We start from the raw sequence: 6,064 nt of genomic DNA on the forward strand, positions 1-6,064 counted from the left end.
AAGGGGCTTACATCATCAACTGGGAAAAAGTGCGGAAAGCCGAACAGGGAACTCTTAATGAACAGTTATGGAAGGAGATTCAATTACACACTGCAACCCCTGCTGCGGAGTATCTCAACAGCAGTTTACAAAACATGGGGCTAAATCAGCTTTGGGAAACACCCACAACAGCCACCACCTTTAAAAAACTGGTATGGAAAACAGTGAAACATCTTTCATGGCTGGAGGACAAGGCTGCCTTATCAACAAGCATTTGCAATGAAATAGGTCTCGCATTTACACAAGTTTGAGCTATTGACATTGCAAATAACAATGCTTTTTATTTTTGTTTTCCTTTTTAAAACAAATAAAAGGCTTTATCATTTACCATGCCAATACCTTAAACACACGTAAATGCAAGACCTATTGCACACTTGTTTTTAATTACAACTACAAGAAGTCTTAATACAGCTTTACATTATACATTGAAAATGCAAATGTTTGATGTATCTAATGCACTGCTGTATTACGATAGTTATTTTTACATTGTAGCTTTAAAGTACTATAATGAGAGCGGAATAACACTAAGAGGGTTGGCCAGTTTATGGATTTCCCTGTAACTAAGCTTGCGTTTGGTACGAAATTACGGGTGTTCCGCTCTCCGTGCTAAAACTTCTCACTTCGCTCGCAACAATAAGGATTTCCCATAAACGCCATCTCCAAATAACAGAAACAGCACCGTGATTCCATTCAGTATCTCTTGCCATGTAAACCGTAAGCTTTTCAATAGTGCATATCCCAATTCTGCAGGCTTTTATTTTTACATCCAATCCTGAGCCTGTTTCTGCGCTTCATAAAAGTCGCATGTGGAAGGCCAGTACCAGCCTCACTGGTGACTTTAAATTCTTCTGTGGTAGACAGCACCCCCGTGATTACGTGGATGCACTCAGGGCTTTAAGTAGGCTGAGTCCTGCCTATGCACAGCACCAGCAGTTCTAACTAACGCAGCCAAAGTGGACAACGCTGAAAGCGGCACCGTAAACAAACAAGCGCAACCAAAGAGGATGGTGCTGAAAGCAGTGCCGTAAACAAACAAGCGCAAGCAAAGTGGATGGCTCTGAAAATGAAAAGAAAAGAGTGCTTACTGTCTTTTAATGGAGAGCATGTAAAGCCGCCAGTAAAAAATACAGTCTGGGTGGGCCGGCCAAAAGAGGACAGGGTGGTAACCAGGAGGGACTAAACAAACTCAGTTACGATCATAAGACACTGTTTAGAATACCCAATAACGCAAAATGACGCACACCAATTGAAATTACGGGCGGAGCGGAAACTTAACTTCTAAAAGTATATTGATTCCAAGAAGCACTCGCAGAGCAAGCAGCGCATGCACGCTGCAACGCCGGGTGAGACCCAATTAGCATGCTGCATAAATGCCACCAATCTGTGGTAAGTAATGTACAGATTCGGCCAATGTATCCATTGCACATAGCACTCCAATATATATATATATATATATATATATATATATATATATATATATATATATATATATACACACACACACACACATGGTGCATGTGGCGTCCATAGGTAAGGGTACAAGCCTCTGGAAGGCACATATTTCTGGAGGAAAGGGGATTGAGCGGAACTCCTTATACAATCCTGCTCAAGTGGGCTGGTGTGCACAGAGTAAACTAAACAAATGATATCTGGTCCAGGCGTATTCATGTAAGATCCAACATAAATCCTAGCTAGTAAACCACATCCAAATACATGTCCTTTGTTTTATGGTGCCCCGCTAGTACCCATGTTTATCAAGAGTATACATCAGAAAATTTAAATTTGAAAACATAGCTCCATGCCCAATATAACCCAACGTGCAACACTGCCCAAGTGGGCTAAAGTTCCTTACAATTGTGTAGAGATGTCAACACTAGTGAGAATAGTTCTGCACATGTAGGCTATTGTATCACACACTGGCAAGTAGCTCTAAAGTAACACAACGTAGTGCTATGTGCTACTTTGTGTCAAGTTGATTTACCATGGGGGTATATGGGCATTTCTATGCAACCACTGATAGATTTTAATGTATGATTCTACCTAATAAAAGAGATAGCTAGGGCTTTACGCCAAAATGTATGCCTCCATTTTTACAATCGTAACTTTGGAGAAAAGTTCTCTTCTCCAAATGTTACTAACTTTGCATGTGTGTTGCAATGTACAGCATCCATGAAAACTTGGAAAAGTTTTAAACATGGTCTAAGCATAATATGTTGTACTTGAAGGATACTCTTTGAGTAAAAAACCTATATTAGACATTCAGCACACAACCTGGCACTATGATGCAAGGGTCTTTTTATAGCATAAGTCTGCCTATGTTATGCCAACGCATGGGAGAGGGAAATAGCGCCACATCTAAGTAGATATGGAGCTGTTTCTCTCTCTCTCACTTTGATTCAAAGCAGCAGAGCTACTTTGGTTGCTGCACAGCATCACGTTTAGTAAATCTGCTCCTTAGTTTCAGATCTCATTTGCATTCTTCTTATAGTGCCCTCTCGCCCTCAAATCCCGAAAGGAACTCCCCTACAAGGCTAGGTAGAGCGAAGTGCAGATTTATAGAAAAATCTGATTCCCTTTCACAAAGTCGTGAAACCTACTGACAATGCAACTCAAGAGTTCCTCTTTTTCGCCTCTGCAACACACGCACTTCCAGAGGCAGGGACATATAAATAATAAAAGCCTGGATAAGACAATGACACACTGCCTGATCCCAGTATGATGAGATGTAGGGGTGTACATCATGTGCTTTTACCTAATCACATGAACTTTATAGAAAATTACACAAAATTATGCATAATTACTTGAAATGCAAATATGACACCACGTTATATTTTAGATAAAATTGCGTTTTCGTGTCCATCGCATAAAAAAATAGCTCCAAATAAACACAAGTACCAGAAGCGACAGCCAGTTGCATTCTGGTCATTCACATTGTTCCCATGTTCCTGCACTATAACTTTTCTATGAACACAAAAAGCCCGATTAGGACTACTGCGGTCTGATGGATCGCTGTAGCCATGGTGGTGGTGCGGGCAGCAAAGTACCGGCAATCCAACCACCCTATTACGAGTAGGGTGGTCAGATCGCCATAGGGGCGCTGCTACTACCAGGGATCCGCCATCTCTGGCAGTCTTGCTGCAGTCTGGGGCAGTGGCGTAGAGGGGAGGTCCTCCCTGTGTGGCATGACAATTGGGGGTAGCGGCCTCCCCCCCCGCTATCACCCGCTATATCTCCCGTCTCAGGGCGGCATGAGCAACACTGTGGCAAATAGAGAAAAACATTGCTAGCACAACCCCCTCCCCCCACCCCAAAGGGCTAGCTACGCCACTGGTCTGAGGCCTTCAATATGCTGGTGGTGCCACCCACTGCAGCACCGCCAAGCATATTGCGTGTTTCCACACCACCACAGTTTTCATGGTGGTGAGCCTGCCATAAAAGTGTGGTTGTTAGGAAACTAAGGGGGCCTCAGTGCCTGGGGGTGCATTCAGGGGCACACAGTGTGCCCTCTTTTCTATATGCACCCCCTTTTTCTGCACGGCATGGACTGCACAGTCCATGCCTTGAAGGATTGTGCTTTGGTGTTCCCATTGCGGTGCCTTTCTAAAGCTCTCCACCTGGGACCGCCAAAGCAATGCCCGCCAGACCAGAAGAAAACTCCAAATCTGGCAGGCGGTCGTTGGACAGCTTTGGTGGTGTGGCAGCTGGGCGCTAGCATGACAGTCCGCTGCCACACCACCAAAATCGTAATCAGGTCCAGAGTATTTATGCAAAGTAACTTAATAGCGTAATTACGGGAATTTCCCGTAAAGGGTAATGCAAGATTATGCGAATTATGCAAACATAATTTACATTTTATCAGGGCTTAATGCAATGTGACTTCTTATGCGAACCAGGTGATGGAACAATGCAAAGTGGACGCAGGCGTGCACAAAACGAGCATCGGGAGTGGGAAAAAACACTGCCCGTCTTACTTTTAAGATTCTTGTGGTAGTGGTATCACAAGCTCAAGGAAACAGGGAAGCCTAAAATATCAAATAGGACTTTATGGTTTATGATTCTTTGTCTCGGTTTACTATCTTCTTGGGCATCGCTTTAGTACCGTACATCTAAGGCCCTTGTTTTGGAATAAATGGTGAGCACCTTTATTCCGTTTGCACATTCTGTCCAGGGCACCGCTATGAGATCACTCTTTGGCACCTGGGCTATTCTCACATCTTGGACGCATTAGGAGGGGAAAGCGTGCGCCCCAGATTGGAAACAGTCCATCAGCACCGCGCCTCACTTCAGCTTGTCATGACAGTGAGTCAGGGGGGGTTTCATTAACCTAATGTCTCCAACCCCTTCAAAATGATGGGAACGTTAAAGAGCGTAGCTCAAGGCGTCGCAATGGTAACTAGAGGGAAACTTCTAGATACATTCCCTTGGCCCCCAACTATCAGAAGGATTCTATCATGTTTTTGTGTAAATGTATCGAATAGATACTGCGATGTCACTACTTCAGAGCGCTTTGATATGATTATATTAACAAAAGTAGCACTGTGTAGCGCCTAGTTTCCAACCATGCGTGCCAGCATACACCGTCTTTCAGCATGTACAGGATCACACCATCTGCGAGTGCTCGCTCTGAGTTACTCCTCTCAGAATGCTTTGTGGCGCTAAGGTGTGGAGTCGAGGAATTTAGGACTTAACATGGAATGCAGGCGTCGACATTTCTTGTACTTTGATGGACTGTTTCCATGACTACAGCGCCTTGATACACGATAACTTGGCCATTACCGCTACGTGGAAATCTTATTTAGTGTGAAAGAACTACTGTTTAAATTGTGACCGGCCTGAGGGATGTGAGCAATAGACATTTATCCTTTCTGAAAATGATCATGTGGTGTCAGAAGACTCCAGAGTTGTATTTTCAAGACCCTTAGTTCATTCACTTATTCGTCCACCCTTGTTTATTTATCGGTTCCTTCTTTGGTTAATTACAGCATGCGTCAGAATATGCAGCAACCCATTCACTCACCGCCAGCATACATTCACTAGTTCATTTATTCATTCACTCACTTGTCCACTCACGCTTTCATTCACCTTGGCACTCGTTCAGCACGCGCACGCCCCTTCGGCCCTGACATTCTGGACAGATTCCAGAAGAGAATCATGTTGTAAATAGAAGGATGACTCCAGGCACAGGAAGGTGGCAGGTAAGTAGTTTAATGCAGCAGTAAGGAAGTAACAGGACCGTCGCCCATCTGGCCAAGCATTAACTGTCACAGATTAGAACCAGAGATAGTGTCATGGGGAGAATCATATAAACAATCTAGAAGGTTGGTACAAAGACAAGCAGGGAAGGGAACAGGTAGGGAAGAAGCTATGTACAACACATCTCCCCCCCTTGGACAATAAAAGAAAAGAAAGAAAAGCATAAGACAAATGAAGAGAGAAAACTCTCAATGAACATAATCATTTAAATAAGCAGGTGGATGACGAGAGCGAGGACTCCTTAAGCTTACGCTAGAAGAAGAATGAGCAGAAGTAGAAGCGGGGATAGAAACCCCAACTCCATCATCACACAAAGAAGAGGAGGCATCGCCACCACCCACCTCCCCCCGTACAGCAGGCAAACAAGGCAAACTGGAATCCTCCTGAGTGGATAACATGTAGCCATTGCAACCTTTATCAGAAAAACAAGAAGAACATTCTGAAGGATTTGCTCCATTTTTCTGGTAAAGCGCAACTCTCCTGTAGTTCCATTTAGCACCATTTTCAAGCAGTACAAAATGAGGAAAAGCCTTCTTAACACGAAATGGACCACTAAATTTTGAGAGGCCTTTGGCACACCGACCAGGTTTGACTTTGACAAGATCCCCATTGGAGATAGGTAAAGGAAACAAATTTGATGGGGAGGATTACTTACCATTTTCTCTTAACCAGGCAGGAGTCAACCTTGAAACAGGGGAACGACCCCGCATTAACTCAAAGGGAGATTTTTCTCCCTGCTTATGGGGCGTTGAGCGATACGCCCAAACTAACT

Source organism: Lissotriton vulgaris, chromosome 8 (genome assembly GCF_964263255.1).
Source record: "Lissotriton vulgaris chromosome 8, aLisVul1.2, whole genome shotgun sequence".
Taxonomy (NCBI): domain Eukaryota; kingdom Metazoa; phylum Chordata; class Amphibia; order Caudata; family Salamandridae; genus Lissotriton; species Lissotriton vulgaris.